The sequence below is a fragment of the Loxodonta africana genome, chromosome 2, assembly GCF_030014295.1.
Source record: "Loxodonta africana isolate mLoxAfr1 chromosome 2, mLoxAfr1.hap2, whole genome shotgun sequence".
Taxonomy (NCBI): domain Eukaryota; kingdom Metazoa; phylum Chordata; class Mammalia; order Proboscidea; family Elephantidae; genus Loxodonta; species Loxodonta africana.
The window spans coordinates 217774786-217795216 of NC_087343.1; the positions used below are offsets into that span (position 1 = coordinate 217774786).

At 43.5% G+C, this 20431-nt stretch overlaps 1 protein-coding gene across 1 annotated transcript in view; it reads left to right on the top strand.

Annotated features, from left to right (window-relative positions):
• Positions 1-2118: 2118 nt before the first annotated feature.
• Positions 2119-20431, top strand: part of KCNJ15 (potassium inwardly rectifying channel subfamily J member 15) — a 64050-nt gene continuing 45737 nt past the window's right edge. The window contains exon 1 of the mRNA XM_064279455.1: positions 2119-2301. The gene's annotated coding sequence lies outside the window, so the exon portion shown is untranslated. The remainder of the gene's footprint in view (positions 2302-20431) is intronic.

Sequence of the window (20431 nt, forward strand, 5' to 3'; positions counted from 1 at the left end):
CCCAGGTGCCTCTGGGTAGATTTGAACTGCCAATCTTTTGGCTAGCAGCCAAGCGCGTTAACCATTGGTGCCGCCGATGGGCTCCAGGCAGAGGAAAAAGCCTGTGTGAATCACATGAGGTGGGACACTGTCAGATCTTTAACCCTGGGTCTTTCCTTTTTTGTTTTCCCTCACCTCTGCATTTACCCATTTTGGTATTGGACTTTTACAGTACTCTGGTGGGGAGCATCTCTGATCCTAGAGTTCTGGAATAAGACTCACCAGCTCAAAGTCCAAACATTGTGTGGGTACTTCATTTCCCCAAGCCCCACGCCCTTGGAAGCCCAAGGTCCTCTCTTAGAGGTCACCACTTGCATATCCAGATTGAAGACGATCCGCTTTCTTCAAGGAACAGAAAGGGACAACGGAAAGGAGACCAATGTGTGCCGTTACCACTTGGAAAACACAGAAGTGCAATGGTTTATGGCAGGCTTCAAGTCAGGGAGAGGGAGAGGTGAAAATGGGGCAGATCTCGTCCTCGGAACAGCAGTGGCCAAACACAGGTGAAGCGTAGGGGTGCAGCAAATTCAGGGGAAAGGGAGGATAACTTATATCCAACAAAAACAAGACGTTCCTCACCCGGTACCCTCCAATTTAAGCCAGATGCAGCATCCTGGCCCCACTGAGGTGTCTGTGCGGAGGTCCTGTGAGTATGTCACCAGCGCCCTCATTACCAAAAGAGCCTCTGCTTCCCTTGGCACTGCTTTGTACTCGTGTGCGGGGACCTCATTAGCAAAGACACCTATGGGAAACCCATCCTGCCTCAGGATTTACCAAGTTTCAGTGGTAGAATTCTAGCCTTCCCTGTGGGAGACAAGGGTTCCATTCCCAGCCGATGCACCTCATACACAGTCACCACCTCTCTGTCACTAGAGGCTTGTGTGTTGCTGTGATGCTGAAGAGGTTTTAGCAGAGCTTCCAGACTTAGACTAGGAAGAAAGGCCTGGTAATCTACTTTCAAAAATCAGCCAGTGAAAACCCTATGGATCACAACCAATCATGGGGATGGTGCAGGACTGGGCAGTATTTCATTTCATTATCCATGAGGTCACCATGAGTTGGGGGATGACTCAAGGGCGGTTAACAACTGCACTCTGGCCCCCAGAAGGCAGTCAACCTCATGAGCCTTGGACTGGCCTCCCGTGACATGGAACAGCTTAGGCTAAGAAGGACACAGGACTGCATTCCAGAAACAAGTTCGCTGCTTCCCTTTCCAGAGACCTAAAGATCTCCCCTTAGATTTCTGCCTCAAGGAGGGAATTCTGGCCATTTCTCATAAAAGAGCCTAAGTCTTTGCAAGAATGTTGGAAACCAAATTCCAATGTATATCCCCACTCCCAGTTTCCTGGACCCAGAAGAACTCAACTTCATCCATGTCTGTCCAACGTCTTTACAGTTTTTGATCAGGGAAACCAGATGCTATAGGAAAAATTCAACAAGGCCATAAGGGGATTGAGCTGAAAACATGCATTTTCCCGTTTCTTCCTGCTTATAAGCATGCATATTTGCTGCATGTATAGTCTGTTCCAGTTTGTCCTGACTTTCCAAGGAGGCAGGGAGTTTTGTTAATATTCGTTTGGAATGGGAGAGAGGAGGGGAAAACGTATGGGTAAAGGAGAGCTTGTTAGAAAAGATAATCTGGTTATTTATTATTTATAGTTTACTTAGACAAAGGGGCCTTAAAAAAGCCTTGGAGAAGAGTGGCGGAAGTTTCTTCAAAGCTTGACTGGCGTTTTTTAAAAAGGGCATCAGTTTCTTTTATACAGGTGTTTGCAGAGCCTGGAGCTGGGTGTCCATTAGAATCCTTTGCTGGTCTGTAGATTTCCTTGAGACGCACTGCTGACATCATGGGCTCCTTTCTCAGATTCCTTCTCTCTCTCTCTCTCTCTACTTTCCTCCCTTTGCTCCCTCTCCCCTCCCTCTTTCTCTTTCTTCCCTCCCTCCCTCCCTCTGCCCAATCTCTCCCAATCTCTTTCTTTCTCTTTTCAGTTCCTTCAGGTAATTCCTACTCAAACTTGTAACAACTTGCTTTTGACTGACAGTGAGCAACGAAAGGGAGTTTTCTTCATCTGGAGAAAACCTAAGCACCTATCTTTTCCAAGGCAACCTGCATGAACTGATCTTTTTTTTTTTTTTAACCTTGTCATAATTCCACATTCAGCCAGGAGTCCACATTCATTGCAGGTAAGAGGTCCACACTTCCTCCAACCCTGGTGCAAGTGACAAGCTAGAGGATCTTTTTGAAACACTTTACTTCCAAAGGTAATGAGAAAGTTGTGATTCTTTTAAGACTGACTTAAATCCTTCAAGACTCTAAGCTTATCTGGGGGAATTTACAAGTGCTGTTTGCATATGGAAAACGGGTTTTTCCTTAATGATGGGACAAAAAAAAAAGTGTTTTATTCTTTCCTGAGAAACAATTTCCAGATGTTGTCTTGTTTGCTGTGGTTGAAAGTGATCTAGATCGCAGGAAAAGAATTATTCCCACTTCTCCTTGCAAGTGTTTTTTTTTTTTTTTTTTTCCTCCTGGTGTCTGTCAGAGCAAGTTTGTTATTGATTTTCAGCGATTATACAATTCTGCGGGTGACTTTCTGTCAGTTATTTTCCTTTGTCGGTGGAGAGATCAGTTTGGGTTGCCGTAAGGCAAAACCTCACTGGAATACTTTAAAGTCTGTTACCTATCCTTATGAGAAAAAAAGTTATGTAAGTTTTCTGTGGTAAGGTATAAAGAATGTAAACAGTTCTGACTTTGGAAATGTTATGAACTTTGTTCACGACCCATGGATTGTGCTTTTCTAATAGTTTGCGCATAATTTTCTGTGACTTTAGACTATTCTCAGCAAGTAAGTATCACACTGGGCGAAATTTCCACTTTGTTCCTGTGAAACCTAGCTTTACCTCCTCTTTCTACTTCTGCATTTAGTTGCCTGAAGGAAATAAGAATTCTTTGTTCAGTAGCAGCTTATGGACCTTACAATTTCCTTAAGTCATTGGTTACAGGTTTTACAGCAAAAGCAGCATTATAGTATTCAATTTGACAAAATTAAGGACCCCAGTTTTTTCCCACTAAGAAACTTTTAGATCGATTTCTTTTCATCTGAAATTACCTTCATCAGATTTTCTTTGGCTTACAGGAAGGATTTTGAAAATATTGTGATTCTTAAAGTTTTAGGTTTTTTTTTTTAACCTCAAAATCACACACACGCGCGCACACACACACACACACAACCAGCTTATCTCAGTTCTCCTGCCTGGTTCTGGCCTCTCTTGTCAATGTTAAATATGTAGCAATCGGCAATAGCCTTAGGTGATGCATTCTCTCCAATTTAAAACTGTCCCAAGAATCAAAAGAAAAGAGTATAACAGAACTAGAATGCATTTTTAAATACCATCGTCTTGTGAAGAGTGAGTACCAGGGAGCCTTCCAGATGAACAGTGAAGCACTTACCTCACACACAGCTTCTACCAGGACCGTTCCTTCCATACTTTCTCGGAGTTTCATTTTTTAGCAACGTCTTCCTTTTTGAGCTGTAAATCTCAGAGGTGACCGTTCTGGGAGGGACCCAGAGGCCGGATGACAGGCCTTCCCAGCACCTTAGAAAAAGTTGGAAAGAAGAATTTAACCAAATGCCCAGTAGTCCTGTCTCAGAAATGCTAATCAAATAACGGAGCTGATGTTTCTGCTCTGGGTTAAATAGACCCAGAAGTAGTTTGGGGGTTTTATAGAAATAGATTTAGTTGAGCTTTGTGATTCTCGTTGCTTAAGGAAAACACATTTTGAAAGAGACCTCCCTCCCTCTTACCACTCCTTCTTCCCACCAACCATTGTGGTCATTTTACAGAAAGTGCTATTTCTCCAATTTCCTCTCAGCACACTATAACCAATGCAGACAGCTCGTGTTTTGGGGGGCAAAGAGAGAAAGAAAGACCCCACACTTCACATGCCAGCAGTACTGGAGAGCCAAGAAAAGCAGGTCTCTCAGCCCTTCACACAGGGTGAGCGTACTCTCATTCTGCTCTGGTGTTGAGGAAGTCTGCAAAGAGCTGCTCTTTCTTGTTTTGGGGTACACACAGGCACGCGCGCGCGCGCGTGTGTGTGTGATTATATACCTGACCACAATAAAAAGGGTGGTACAAGGAAAACCACTCCTATGTGGCTCTAGGCACCAAATACAGAGTCAAACTTTTTTGGACTGAGTCAGTAAATGTCAGGAACTAGAATGAGCCTTCTGCTGAACCCGTCTCTCTATCTGTTAGACACAGAGCAGTTCACTGACTTCTTTGCACACATAGCTCTGGACTCCAAGGCTGCCTGTAAAGTGTATTTGTACGTTGGATGCATCAGTATCTTAGAACAGACCTAGCGGGCCAGAGAATGAGCTGAAAGCAGGGTAAGGCTACAGATGCCTAACCTCTGGGAACATTGATTTAAAGCATATAAACCTCATGAATCATTCTGGTCACCCTTCTGAAGTATAGGTAATGTAACTGCTGTCTTTTCCATTGCAAAATTCAAACACTTGACAGTAGAGGAAATCGGATGTCTCCAAATGTGCTGTTTTCATTCTTCTTTCAAGTCAAAATGACTCTACCCCAAATGTCATCAGGAAACCATTGCAAGAGTGAATGTTGGCTTTGATATTTACAAAGAAGAAAGTGTTGCTCATTAATGTGAAGATGCAAGAGAAAAAACAGGCACAGGTTATTACCCATCCTTTTCTCTTCTGCTCTTCACCTTCATCTTCTATGAGCCGCCTGGGGGCTGGAGCTTAGGTGCAGCTGGAGGCCGGGGTGTGGCGGGGCAGGGCGGAACGCTCAGAGAGGAGGGCAGCAAAGTGACCAAGGGCGGGCTTGCTCTGTGCCCCTCAAGGATGCAGCGACCTGGGCAGGGGCAGATCTGACCCACACCCCCGGCTCTTTGCCGCTGCCCAGGTAACTTCCTGGTGCCAGTTATAGACAGGGGAAGACTTTCCACGGTCAGGTAGTAGCTTTAGAGGCCAGCAGCCCCAGAAGTGCCAAATCTTTCCCCAACTTTACCATCACCTATAGGAGCAAAATGAAGCTTCCTTCCCCACCTTTAAAAGCAAGCTGGAGGGCACTTATAATCTAAAAATAAAAATTTTATTTGATAAGCTTTATTTTTATTGAGACTAAAGAAAAAAGAAATTTAAAGACACTCCTGATAAAAGACGAGGTGAGAAATTTGAACCTGACATCTGCTGCCATCTCTGCAAAGTGCTCTCTAGATCACCTCAGACAGTGATGTGGGGGTCTCCACTCAGTGTAATGCAGTCAGAGTCCATGTAACACACGCTTACTCCAGCAATAAAAAAGAAAAACAGTCACCATCAGGTCAACTCCATGTGTGTCAGAATAGAACTGTGCTCCATGGAGTTTTCAGTGACCGATTTTTTGGAAGTAGATTGCCAGGCTTTCTTTAGAGGCATCTTTGGGTAGACTGGAACCTCCAACCTTTTGACTAGCAGCTGAGAATGGTGACCATTTGCATCACTAAGGGACTGCTGTTACTGCATTACCAGGGCTTTTTAGCCAATAACTAAGTGCTTTTTTCATAAAGAAAAGGTCCAAGCTTTACGAGGTCCATTTGGAGTTCCACAGAGCCCTGAAGCCCTAGTCTCTTCAACGGGCACCATGTCTGACTTGTGAATAAATCAACAATCCAATTTGACTCTAGAAATGCACATTAGTGCCCTAATTCCTAAAATTCTTTCTATCCTTCTAGACCGAAAATTCTATAGCAAAACATTATAGGTGTTTTCATCACTAAAGAAAGATGGATTGTGGCTTATGATGATGCTTACAACGTCAGAATATACACAAGAAGGAGGAGAAAGTTTTATTTGAGGCACAGAAACACACATGTGCCAACTATCCAATTTGTTTTCTGTCAGAAGCAATTAAATGGCAGCTACCTCAGGACTGAAGATACAAAGAAGAAGCATTTGAAAAAATTAGAAACAGAATAATCAAATTTTTGTTTTTTCCCATATGACCCTGCAGCCCAAATTAAGACATGTAAGAATCCACATTAAACAAAGTAAGGCACCCTTCCTTCATGGACTGGTCAACAGCCATAGCAGCTGTGTTGGCTACTCATATCCTTGGTGATGGCCTCAGGGTCAATGGAATCCTGAGCCTGACTAGGTACTGGGGCTACAGATCTCCTTAACCCTCAGAGGCATAGCTGAGCCATTTGCGTACAAAGAGGGCAACACAGAGGAGGGATACAATCAGGGTGTTCTGAGGACCCAAGTGACCTGGATTGGGGTTTCCATCCACATCCTGCCTTAGTTGGAGTTGCCCTGGTGTCATGCTGGTGACTACGAAATTTTTTGCTGTTTTCTCCAGTTACGGCACCAGAAGGCAATCAGGGTTTTATGGAACCTGAAGATTATACAGAAATCATTGGGTGGTGCAAATGGCTAGGTGCTTGACTAGTAACCAAAGGGTTGGTGGTTTGAATCCACCCGGGGGCACCTCAGAAAAAAGGCCTGATGATCTGCTTCTGAAAAGTCACAGCCTTGAAATCCCTGTGGAGCACAGTTCTACTCTGACACACTTGGGGTCACCGTGAGTCCAGAAGCAACTCAATGGCAACTGGTTTGTTCTTGTTTGTTTGTTTTGGAAGATTATACAATTTGTTTCGGGAGATTACACAATTTAGTGGCCTTCTTTAAGAAAATGAAAGCAAAATTGTGACCGTCAAGTTAGGGACAATGCTTTGAAAAGGGGTAATGCAAGTGAGGAGCCCTGAAGCTTGAGTTCATTAACTTCACGATAAACCCACTCTGTGTCATACATAATAAAGACCCAATACTTGTTTCTTCAATGAATGGTTGAATTAATATATGCAAATTTTAACTGCTGGCTTTCCCGTAAGTAAATGATAAGCAAATACACCAAATAATCATGCTTATATGTATCTAATGATCAGTGATTAGGGAAAAACCATCTGGATGATATCTAGAATATTGCTCATTTCACTGGCTTGTTGTGATGAAATGTAAACTCATACATTGTGGCTGAGCTTTCAGGTCTTATCTAGGCCCAAGGGTAAGATACTATCGAAGCTGGTTTTCCTATGGGCAGAGTATGTCTGTACTGCATATGACAGAATTAATGGTTCACTTTTCCACTTGAAAAGCTCTCAGCTTGAAATGAAACCTGAAGAATATCATGCCATTCCTGCACCGAGAATACAAAATGATATTGATCATCAAGAAGGTACTTCTCATTGAAAGAACTTGAGGGTTTTCTCCTGTGAAATATCGGTGTCTGGCCTAGGCTCCCTCCTCCCTCAGTTTCCATTAGCGCTGTGTCCAGTGGCCGGTCACAATTTACAGTGTCATTTCTCGGTATTAATATTGCTAAGCCTATGCCTATCAGATATGCTCTCACTCAATGGTGTTTACATTTTCGAATATTTACAGATTGATATCTTTCTCCATCTTAGTCCTCAGCCAAAGAACACAAGGTTGGCTCCCTGAGCCTTGCTTTCCTACTTCCTAAGTTATCCTTTGTGTTTATCCACACTTTTTCAAGAAGTTTGAAAAGTTCATCCTTTGCTTTGAAACATCATGACAACTGGTACCGTCTATACTCTTCTCATGAACTCCATCCCCACATACCTGGTAGGAGTTAAAGAAAATACATGAATCCTGAAGTGCCTGGAAGCTGAGGCCTAAACCAAACAAAACCCATTGCCGTCAAGTCGATTCCAACTCATATCGACCCTACAGGGCAGAGTAGAACTGTCCCATAGGGTTTCCAAGGTAGAAGCAAATTGTCACATCTCTTTCCCATGGAGTGGCTGGTGGGTTCGAACTGCCAACCTTTCATTTAGCAGCTGAGCACTTTAACCACTGTGCCACCAGTGCCTAGCATTCTCTAAATACTAAATAATGAGACCTTTATGCTGTTTTTTTGTATTTTCAATAGTCCATGAAAAAGATTTGTATAGAGACAGCAAGCTGCATCACAACCATTATATCCACACAGCAAGCTACATTACATCATGTGAAAGTGACAAAGACTCCGTGTGTGTCCCTCATTTACAACCTTAATAATGAAACTGACTGTGTAGGCATGTTACTGTTGCTGTCTTGTGTCGAGAGTTGGCCCCCAACTCATGAGGACCCCATGTGTTACAGAGTAGAGCTGCTGCATAGGGTTTTCTTGGCTGTAATCTTTATGGAAGCAGATTGCAAGGCGTTTTCTTCCACAGTGCTGCTGGGTGGGTTCAAACTGCCAACCTTTTGGTTACCAGCCAAGTGCAAATCTTTTGTGCCACCCAGAAATCTTGTGTAGGTATGGTGTTGTTAGGTGCTGTCGAGTCAGTTCCTACTGATAGCGACCCCATGTACAACAGAATGAAACACTGCCCAGTACTGTGCCATCCTCACAATTATTATGTTTCAGGCCATTATTGCAGGCATTGTGTCAATCCATCTCACTGAGGGTCTTCCTTTTTATCACTGACCCTCTACTTTGCCAGGCATGATGTTCTTCTCCAGAGGCTGATCCAAAGTATGTAAGATGAAGTCTCACCATCCTCACTTCTAAGGAGCATCCTGGCTGTACTTCTTCCAAGACAGATTTTTTGTTGTTGTTGTTGTTCTTCAGGCAGTCCTTGGTATATTCAATATTCTTTGACAACATCATAATTCAATTCATCATAAATCAATTCTTCTTCGCTCTTCCTTATTTATTGTTGAACTTTCATGTACATATGAGTTAATTAAGTCGCTGTGAGTTGGCATCAACTCGAAGGCAATGGGTTTGTATTTTTGGTTTTGGGTCAGGTTTACCTTAGTTCTCAAAGTGATGTCTTGCTTTTTAACACTTTAAAGAGGCCTTTTGCAGGAGATTTGTCCAATGCAATATGTCATTTGATTTCTTCTCTGCTACTTCCTTGGGTGTTGATTGTGAAGCCAAGTAAAATGCAATCCTTGACAACTTCTATATTTTCTCCATTTATCATGATGTTGCTTATTGGTCCAGTGTGAAGGTTTTTGTTTTCTTTATGTTGAGCAGTAATCCACACTGAAGGCTGTAGACTTTAGTCTTCATCAATAAGTGCTTCAAGTCCTCTTCACTTTCAGCAAGTGAGGTTGTGTCATCTGCGTATCTCAGGTTGTTAATGAGTCTTCTTTTAATCCTGATGCTGCATTCTTCTTCATATAGTTCAGCTTCTCGGATTATTTGCTCAGCATACAAATTGAATAAGTATAGTGAAAGGACACAACCCTGACACACACCTTTCCTGATTTTAAACCATGCAGTGTCCCCTCGTTCTGTTCAAACGACTGCCTCTTGGTCTGGGTACAGTTTCCACATGAGCACTATTAAGTGTTCTGGAATTCCCATTCTTCTCAATGTTAACTGCAATTTGTTATGATCCACATAGTTGGATGCCTCTGCATAGTCAATAAAACACAGATGGACATCTTTCTGGTGTAGGCATAAAGAGACAATATTTCAATGTCAACAAGATCATACCACAATCGTCTTCTATTTTAAACATCTTGTCTTCTTTAATAAATTTTAAACTATAATTTCTCCTTAAGGTACAGACTAAAGATTAAGTACCCAAAGAAAAAAAATCCTTCTAAATAGTGTAAAAATGTCAGACATTGATCATGACCCTTAACAGCACTTGTTAACAAAGGAGTTGGAGATGGTATCACATGACTCTTTCCTTTTCAATACAGATACTGTGATAAACTGATTAACAGAAACTCAGGGCTCCAGCTCCGGACACCACAACCTACCCGGCCACCAGGAGCTTAAGGGAATTAAGCCAGGGATGAGAGTGGTAGGGCAGAAGAAGGGCTAGCTTCTCCCAGGGGCCAAGACAACCTTGGGAAGATGAGATGAGTGGAGGGCTCCAATCCAGTGCCTTTATAACTCAGTCTTCTGGGAATTGGGGAGAAACCCTGTGGGTTAAATGACCTAGTTTTATGCTAAGTAAAGAGGTCTTTGTCCTTGTCTCCAGAGTAATAACCATTGCAGTAATTGGGATCCCGTGGTCTGAGACTTTCAGGCCACATCTGAGCATCTGTGCTGGAGAGTAAGGGCTGGCTGGACCAGAAAAGACTCACTCAACTAGCATCAAGAGGCATGAGTCTATCTCATATAGGACTGCCTGGTAAAAGCCCTGAACATAAATAAGGCTCAGAGAGCTTCCTGGTTGATGAGAACATCTGTTCTCGGGAGGGTAGCATATCTCTTGGGAAATGGAATTTTTGCATTTGAAACCCTCCCCAACCTCACCCTCTGTGTCTCTTCATTTGTATCCTTTTCAGCTATAATAAATCTTGAATCATAAGTATGTTATACTCTCCATGAATTCTGTGAATTTTCCCAACAAATTATCAAACTCAAAGGGGCAGTAGGAACCAGAAGGTCAGAAAGTGAGAGTGTCATATGGACTCCTGACCTTTTGGCTGGCATCTTGAAGGGATAGTGGGAAACAAGCCCTGAATTTGCGATCAGCAGGCAGAAGGTTGGGATATTGTACAGACTCCCCAAACTTACAGCTGGCATCTGCCTATTTGACCATGTGAAGGATGGTGTCCTTTTAACTAGTAAGCTCTGACCTAGCTCCGGGAGGCTACTGTCATAGAGACAGAATGCTGCAGGGATGGCTGGAGATGAGGATGGAGAAGTTGGAATGGCTCAATCTCCACATTTTGGGGATTGGATTCATGCTGATCCTTACTGCACAATTGGTGATGAGGAAGGGATCCTTACGGCACAGACCCTTTAGGTGCCGGCCATATGCATCACACATCCTGTCCGTGGGCAAGAGACAAGTCAGAGATGAGAGGGAGGGTCCTAAAACACGATCAAGTTTGACAGCAAAACATCTACTATTCTGGGCAGCTCTACTGGTGAGCAGCATTTCCTGAGAATTCTGTATAACTTTAGGTCTGCGAGAAATAGGAAGATCTGTACTCAGGTTTGGGAAATCCTTCATGTTCTATAATACCCTCCTGGAACTTCACAGTGATCAGTAACATATCACAAACACTAAGAAGTCCTGTAGCAAGACATCCTTTAACTTTAAACCCTGAGTTGTACAACCATTTCGGACCACGAAACTGTTTCCATCTCCTCCTGCCCTCTCACAACTTTATGCATCCTTACTGAAGACAGTTAACATAGGCTGTGGTTGGTGTGTGTTTTAGGCTGGGTTCTGTAAAGAAGCACAACCAGTAAATGTATAAACATATAGAGAGAGAGATTTATATTAGGGAAATGGCTCATACAGTTATAGAGGCTGGAACCTGGGTCAGGCTAGAGACTACAGCTGACTCACAAAGCCACAGGGGCTGGCGAACCGAAGATCAGAAGGTCAAACAGCAGGGCTCTGGCTCGCAGGCTGAGAAGACCAATGAATCCAAAGATTGGCAGGCAAGACAGAAGTAAACTGCTAGCTCAAATCCCGAGAATTGGAGGTCAGATGAGCAGGAGCCAGCTGTAGGATCCAGAGCCAGCAAAAGCTCATGAGTCTTGCCAGAAAGTCCACTTATATTGGAGGCAGGCCTCACCCCCAAGGAAACTCCCTTTCAACTGATTGGCTACTCATAGCAGATCCCATCATGGAGGCAATCACAATATATCAAATCTCATCATGGAAGTGATCACATCATCATACGGCTGCCAAAGTACATCGTACTGCCAAACCATTGAGAATCATGGCCCAGCCAAGTTGACGCACAACCTTAACGATCACAGTGTGGGAAGCACGGTGTCGTATGTCAAGAAAGAACACATTATGTTGTTCCTGCTGCCACTTGGCTATACCTTGTATTTGGGGGAGCTGCCCTCCTATAGCAGGCACCTGGCTAGCCTTTGAGATTGCAGACTAACAGCTTACAGGCACCCCCAAATAATTTATTTACTCCCACCCCTTTACTTCTTTATATCCACCTTATCTCCAAAAGGACTTAAGTAAATTTACGAAGACACATCCCCACATCCTCACCGGAATGTATTGTCTCCTATAATGTCAACTGTAACTCTTGGCAACCTTATGTACCTCAGCATGTTTGAGCCCATCATTGTGACTACTGTGCTAATCCATCTCACCAGGGCTCTCCCTCACCCTTACTGGCCCTCTCCTTCACCAAACATGATGTCTTTCTCTGGTGATTGATCCCTTCTGATGACATACCCAAACCAAGCAATTTGGACAATGTTCTATTGTGATCCACAAGCCTTTCGTTAGTTAATTTTTGGAAGTAACTCACCATGCCTTTCTCTCTAGTCTGTCTTAGTCTGGAAGTTCTTCTGAAACCTGCCCACCATAGGTGACTCTACTGGTATTTGAAATACTGGGGGCATAGCTTCCAGCATCACAGTGAGACGTAAGCCACCATAGTATGACAAACTGACAAGTAAGTGAGGGTACACAAATGTAATATGACTTAAAAATAGATAAGAAACCAAAAATAAGGGTAAGCCTCAAAGAGATAATTTGATTAAATCATTTACATATATAACTTTTAAAATTTGAAGGGAAATATAACTAAGTGTACACAGATACACAGTAGTGGAATCTTGTGTGTAGATTTTGTTTCATGTTTGAACCTGGGGATTACTTAAGCAGTTGTTGAATCTGATTTTGCATGCACTGTATTTTATATTTCTTTTGAAAGACAGTGTTGCTCGGAAACTTTTTTTTTTAACATCACTATGCCTATAATTTAATTTTCCGTAACTAAAGTTGTAAACTTTCTCCATTGGCTTAGGCTTAAGTCCGGCATCAGCATCAGGGAGCCATCTCTGGTCCACTAAGCCTGGGCCAGGCAGTGCTTCATGATCCCCACAACATCCTAGCCGTGGGTCATCTGCTCGGTCCTACTATACAAGGACCTGGGTAGCTGCCTATCTCCCACCCTGACCTACCAGCTCCCAGGCAGTAGAGACTGTATGTGATTCTAGCTTCGTGCTCCCAGTACTGGGCACAGGTAATGCCTCAGGTAGTATTTGTTGAATCAACATGCACTGGCATGAAGGCACAAATTTTTGCTGTAATTATGTCTTCAGTTGCGCTATGAATCTACACCCATTCCAACCTGCAAACACAGAGCTTTTCATCTGCAGTGTTTGGAAATAACATATACCCGAAAACTATTTCCTGGTGCCTTTTCTGCCTTGGAGATACTTTGGGTGGCACAAATGGTTAAGTGCTCAGCTACTAACTAAAAGATTGGCATTCCAGCCCATTCAGAGGTGCTTTGGAAGAAAGGCCTGGAAATTGACTTCTGAAAGATCATAGCCATTGAAGACCCTGTGGAGAGAAGGTCTGCTCTGAAACACATGGGGTCACCATTAGTTGGAATTGACTCAAAGGCAGCTGGTTTAGTTTGGTTTGGTTTTTGGTTTCTCTCTTAGAGTCTCTGGGTGGTACAAACGGTTAACGCGCTTGGCTGCTAACCAAAAGATTCGAGGTTCAAGTTCACTGAGAGGGACCTCAGAAGAAAGGCCTGGTGATCTATTTCTGAAAAATCAGCCACTGAAAACCATATGGAGCATAGGTCTACGCTGGTACACGTGAGACGCTATGATGGAAACTGTTTTTTTTTTTTTTTTTTAAATTTTCTTCCTCGATGGACATTGCAAAAGGGTAGATTGGTTTGCAGAATTATGAAGTGGCATTATTAATGAGAGGGACAAGTTTTCCGAGTGAGAACAGGCAGAGCTACCATCTGCCTACAATACGGTAGCTGTGTAACCTCAATAGGGGAAAAAGAGGAGCCATGCAGAGCATTCTGGAAAGGAAAAAAATGAAGAAAATTGAAATAAAGCAGAAAAATAAATACAGAGCCAGCAGGGTTCAGCGTGGGAGTGTGGGCTGGAGAAGAAAACAAGGGAAAGAAATAAAAGGAAGAATTTACTGCAATCCTGGGGTGGAAAGGGGTGATTTGATCCATGGTGCAGCAAATCCAGGAGACAACATAATTAGCGTAGTTTTAGTTTCTCCCAAATGCTATATTTAGATATGGTCTGTGTTAACATACCTGTGGCAATAAAGGTATTTGGCTCTCAATGTGTTTTAAATTTTAAGTTGAAGAGAATTTTCTAAGATTTGCCCATTTTGAAGATGAAATGTCATAGGGATAAAACCCATAAGACCCACTTTTCTGTGATTACAATCAAATGCATTTCATTCTGACTCGGAGCAGTCTATGGCGGTATATGGTGTTTCAGAGTCTAGGACTGCATGAGAGTCTGTATATTTAAACATGAACTTTGTAATTGTGGATATTAACTTGTCTCATCCAATATCCTGGGAATGTTTCCTAATCTATGCTTTCTACATATGAAGAAATAGTCTATGCATTATGAACCCTATAGTTGGCAGAAAAGTATATCGAATGAGGATTTTGGATAGTTGGAGTCTCTGGGTGGTACAAATGTTTAACATGCTCAGCTGCTAACTAAAATGTTAGTGGTTCAAGTCTACCCAGAGGCACCTCAGAAGGCCTGGTGATCTCCTTCCAAATAATCGGCCACCAAAAACCCTAAGGAGCACAGTTTTACCCCATACACTTGGGGTTGCCATGAGTCGGATCTTAATGGCAGCTGCTTTGTTTCATTCTGGGTTTTGTTTTGGATAGTTAGGCTCTAACCCTCGGGCATCTCCACTCAGCACACGCTTGTTGGTCACTTGCTCTGCAGTGGTCATACTTCAGAAGATATAGATGGAGAAGATTCAAGGAACCTCCGTCTGCTGTCGGGGAGGAGGCTTGGATGGAATGGAGGTGGAGAAATAGACAAAATACACAAAGCACAAGAATGGCTATGGTTCAAGCTGGGCCATGGTAAGAATTATATGAAGGGTCTTGGCGAAGGGCTGTGCAAAGTAAGAGGTGGAAAGAGCATATCCTTTGGGGACAGTTGGGAAAGGTTTGGGGGCATCTGTGATGATCCTTGAGGGATAATAGGGTTCAAGAGTCAGGATGAGGAGGAGGAGCTATCAGAGGCCAGGAGAACAGCATGAGGAAAGACACGATAGAAGAGAAGTGAAGAAAAGCCCCCACACTGACAGGGGTTGAGGTGACCATAGGATGGAATAGGAGGGTGATGACAAGAACCAAGACAAGGATTATAACTGATACTGCTAAGGGCTCACTAAGGGCCATGCGCTGTACTTAGTACTTCCTCATCCTCACAACTGCCTATGAAGTAGACCTTACTGTTAGCCTTATTTTAGAGACGAGCAAACCAGGACACGGGGGCCAAGAACTGTTCATTGTGGCCAGCTTCAGGAGGGGTTAAACTGAGCTCTGAAGCGAAGCTGTCCATCTCTAGAGGTCACACCCTTAGTTCCTCTGTCATAGAGATGACATTCAAGGGTAGGCTGTTTGGGAAGGACTGATTGGAAAGGACTGGTGGGGCAGGATTGGTTAGAAAGAACTTGTTGGGGAGGGCTGTTGGGGTGGACTCTTCGGGCAGGATTGATTGGGGAGGACTAGTTGGGAAGAACTGGTTGGGAAGACTGGTTGGATAGGACTGGTTGGGCAGGATTGGTTGAGGAGGACTGGTTGGGCAGGATTGGTTGGGAAGGACTGGATGGGAAGGACTGATTGGGGCGGACTTGTTGGGGCTGAATTTGGTGGACAATAAGGAGTCACTGAAGGTTTTGTGTGGGTTTTAAACCAGTGAGCTAATGGGTTCTGAGCTGCACTTTAGAAATATTAGTCTGGCAGTGATGTGGGGAGACCATTGCAGCCAAGTGACTAGTTGGAAGGGTATTTTGAGAGGCTGGGGAGTAACTAAAGCAGACCCAGTTCAGAACAGTGGCTGCAGACAGTGGAAAGAGAGACCCTCATGCCAGATGCATCAAGAAGGTAGGCTCTCTGGGCTCACACAGGATTGTATACAGGAGTGAAGGAGTTTAAAGATATTAGAGAGGTGAAAGAATGTGGATGCTGTGGTTAGGAACTGAAAGTCAGGAGAAGTAACTGGACTGAGGAAGAATAATATGAGTTGAGTTTTGAACAAGTAAGTGCTGAGAACTGAGCAGTTTTTACAGGAAAGATGTTTCAGGGGATGTTGGAAATACTGATTGGATCTCAAAGAAGACCTTGTTGGTGTTATTGTTGTTAGCTGCCTTCATATCAGCCCCTGACTCATGGAGACACTGTGCACAACAGAATGAATGAAATCCTGCCTGGTCCTCTGCCATCCCCACGATTGATTGCAGATCAGACTGTTGTGATCCATAGGGTATTCACTGGCTTATTTTCAGAAGCAGATCACCAGGCCTTTCTTCCTAGTCTGTCTTAGTCTGGAAGGTCCATTGAAACCTATTCAGCATCATAGCAACACTCAAGCCCCCATTGATAGATGGGTGGTGGCTGTGTATGAGGTGCTCTGTCCAGAAATCAATTCCGGGCTGCCAGCAGGGAAAGTGAGAATTCTACCACTGAACCACCACTGTGCCTTTGCTGTAGATGAACAAAAGTTGAAGTAATAGGATGAAGAATGGTCATGAGGGTAAGGTAGAGAATGCCAAGAGAGTGCAAAGAGAAAATAAGAGCTTGAGCGTAAGACTTTGGGAGATATAATTTGGGGTTGGAGAAGAAGAACAGTCCACAAAGCAGAAAGAGAAAGAATCATCACAGAAGCAGATAGAAGACCAAAGAGTCTCTGGCCCAATAGCAAATGACAGTAGGAATTTTCTGAAGAAGACACAGTTAACAGTGCCACCGCTGGCTCACATAACAGAGAAGAAAGAAGGAGGGGAGTCCTGAGAATGCTTGGGAGTCAAAGGAAAGAAGCAGTGGAGAGTTTGAAGGTACAACAAGAAAAGATGGCGAAAGAGTTTGAAAGCCAGGTTCCCAGCACATGCTCCAGATAAATGGTGGAGGAATTGAGAGATTAATGTTTGGCTGGCAAATCAGAGTTCTCAAAGGCTGGAGAACAGCTGTTTCTGAGCCTGTTGATGGTGATTGTTTCTTGTCCTCTATTTACTCTTCAAAGTGCGGCTAACCCATTCCCCTTCCTCCTTAAAGTCAACCAAGTTATTCAATAAATTAACACGTATCCTGATTCTTAAAACATGTGCTTAGCTTGGAAGGATGATCACATGTGCAACCATCGTGTGATGAATTCCGTAACAATCACTGACAACATGAAAATTCCAGCAACTCTGGCCCCTTTAAAAGTAGGTAACTGCTTTTTTTTGAGTTACGTACTTCAGTTTTCTGACAAAATCTGAATAAGCCACAAGCTCATTGTTGAATGTGTTTCCAATAAAAAGGGGAAGATAATGCTGTGCCCAAATTTGCTAATTACTGCAATGATTAAAGCAAGGCTTTTCAAGTTTATTCTTTCATAAGATTGGCGAACTTTTGAACACACACAGGATCCGGCAAAGATAGCAGTAACGACGGAGAGGAAATAAATAAGCAATGCCGGTTCCCTTCAGAACAATTCAGTGATGGATTTAAACCTACATGCCACTTGAAGTTTGTTTTGCTAGGACTGCCTTCTGGTTTTTCAGAGCCGTCCTGCGGTTAGCAAAATGTCAAGTGCTGTAGTATGGTAGTTTAGGGGAAAAAAAAGGGTAAACAGAATTAAAAAAATAAAATCACAGCCTGAGTGTTCTTAGCAAACATATATGGGGAGCTAAAAACGTCTGACAAAAGTACTTGGAAGCTTACAGAAAAAAAGATGGGAGGAGAGTGAGAAAAAGCCCCTCACAGATCATCTAGAAGTACCAAAAACAAGGTCATTCTCATAAGAGAGGCAGCCTGATCAAATGAAAGAACATGGATTTTGGAATCCCACATACTTGGATACAAATTCCCCGTGTGCAGTCTCGTAACCTAGTCTCCATGCGGTAGACCCAGATTCAATTCCCAGCCAGCGCATCTCAGGTGCAGCCACCATCTATCTGTCACTGGAGGCTTGTGGGTTCCTATGATACTGAACAGGTTTCAGTACAGCTTCCAGACTAAGATGGCCTAGGAAGAAAGACCTGGCAATCACTTCTGAAAATCAGCCAATGAAAACCTGTGGATCACAGTCTGATCCTGGCAGCATTTCACTCGGTTGTGCATGGGTCACTATATGTCAGGGGCTGGCTTGATGACAGCTAACAACAACAATCTCCTAGCCACAGTACACTGGTAAGCTACACTACTGTTCTGAGCCTCAGTTTCTTAGCCCATGGCACGGAATATGGGAAGCAATGAACAGATGTTGGTTCCTTCTCTCTCCGCTCCAGGTCCCCCCAAAAACCAAAAAACCCATCTCTCTCCAATCCTCCTTCCTCACCCAGGTGAATGCAAGGCTTTTGCTTTAGGCAGCTGGTGAAAAGGTTAGACTTGGAAGTGGAAGCCCTGGATTGGAGTCCCCACTTAAGGGGAATGGTGTGTGCGGGGCGGGAGGAGGTGATCCTCACCAAGTTATCTAACTTCTTAGTGTCTCACCTATAAACCTGGGAGAAATTCCTACTAGCAGAGATAACATTGTTGTTGTTAGCTGCCATCAAGTTGCGCTCATGGCAACCCCATATACCACAGAATGAGATGTTGCCCAATCCTGCACCATCTTCACAGTCACGGGCATCCTCAAGCCCATTGTTGTGGCTATTGTGTAGTGCCTTCCAACCTAGCGGGCTCATCTTCCAGCACAGTATCAGACAATGTTCTGTTGTGATCTGTAGGTTTTTCACTGGCCAATTTTCAGAAGTAGATCGCCACACTTTTCTTCCTAGTCTGTCATAGTTTGGAACCTCCAATGAAGCCTATCCACCATGGGTGACCCTGCTGGTGTTTGAAATACTGGTGACTCACAATCCTTGTTATGCTTGAGCCCATTGTTGCCTTCCATCCTGGGGAGCTCCTCATCTGGCCCTATATCAGGGAATGTTCCACTGCTATTCATAAGGTTTTCACTGGTTAATTACCTTCAGAAGTAGATTGCCAGGTCCTTCTTCTTAGTTTGTCTTAGTCTGGAAACTCAGCTGAAACCTGTCCGCCATGGGTGACCCTTCTGCTATTTGAAAATCCGTGGCATAGCTTCCAGCATCACAGCAACACGCAAGCCCCCACAGCACAACAAACTGACAGATGCATGGGGGATTTACATAAATATAAATATTTAAAGCAGAAATATATATATGTATATGTACACACACGTAGTTCTGCTTTTGAAAACTCACTTTGTAAAGAAACCCTGAATTGCAGAGTCTAGGTCATCCTCAGGCACAATCCTCAAGCAGTTTTTCTTTTTTTAACATTTGAAAAGGAATACACTCCTCTCTCCACTCAAAATGTGATCAGCGAGCATTTATATGTGACAGCTAGCGTACTGGACTTGCCTCTAGAAGCAACATGGCAAATGGAACCAGAAATTATCATTGCAATGATATATTTTTCTTGAGGTTCTTTCTTTGCTCTTAAAAATACACTGAAACGTTAAAAAGGTAACTGTCGCCTAAGTTTTTTTTCTAAAGGGAGGAGAGAGACACAGAAGAGAAAGAATATGAACTTGGCATACCGGTGAACCATACTCTGGAATTTGGGTGGGTCTAGGAAAAAGTACAGACCTCAGTGGAAAATGCGCATGGTTGTGTGAGAAATCCCTGTAAACTATAAATTGACTACATAGTGCACGAGCTGGCATGGAGAGAAACCACAATGCTCTCTGAAGTCAGGTAAGACAGGGCAGAGAGTGAATTTTGCACTAGGGGTTCACCCAGATATGATTGGGAGATGGGGCTGGTTATATGGTTTTAATTATTAGCCATCTTAACTGGGTCTTTGAACCTGATCATTGCAAAGCATTTACCACTGGAGTGGTCTGTGGGTGACCTGCTTATGATCAAGGTCCTCATTAAGGCTCAATTTATCCCAGTTCCTTTCCCACCTTCCCCTACCAATCACCCTGTTCAATTAAGCTGCTCAATTTATTACCAGCTCATTGCCTTTACCTGTGTGGTTTGTTTTCCTGGAAAGCCATATTTTTTTTTTCTTCTCCTATCAGAATTTCATTACGCATCCTTCAAGGCCCTTCAAGGTCAGTGGAAGCTCAGCCTTCCCTTGCCCATGGAGCCTGACTCCTTCTGTGCTTCCCGATACTCATTTTCTCTTAAGCTGGACAAAGCCCCTGAGAACCTAATCCTAGAGTGTGTTTTGATTCCAGGACCTGGTTGGTGTAGGTACTGCCTATATCCTCAGTTAGAGTACAGGTCCCAGGAAGGCCAAGAACACAATGTAATAGAGCTAAAATCAGCCACCCTTTGCTGAGTCTTGCTTGGCACCTTGGGCTGGGTGCATTCCATTCACTGTCTGTAATGTCTAATGGGAGGTGAGCTCTATTAACCTCCATTTTCAAAATCTGATGATGA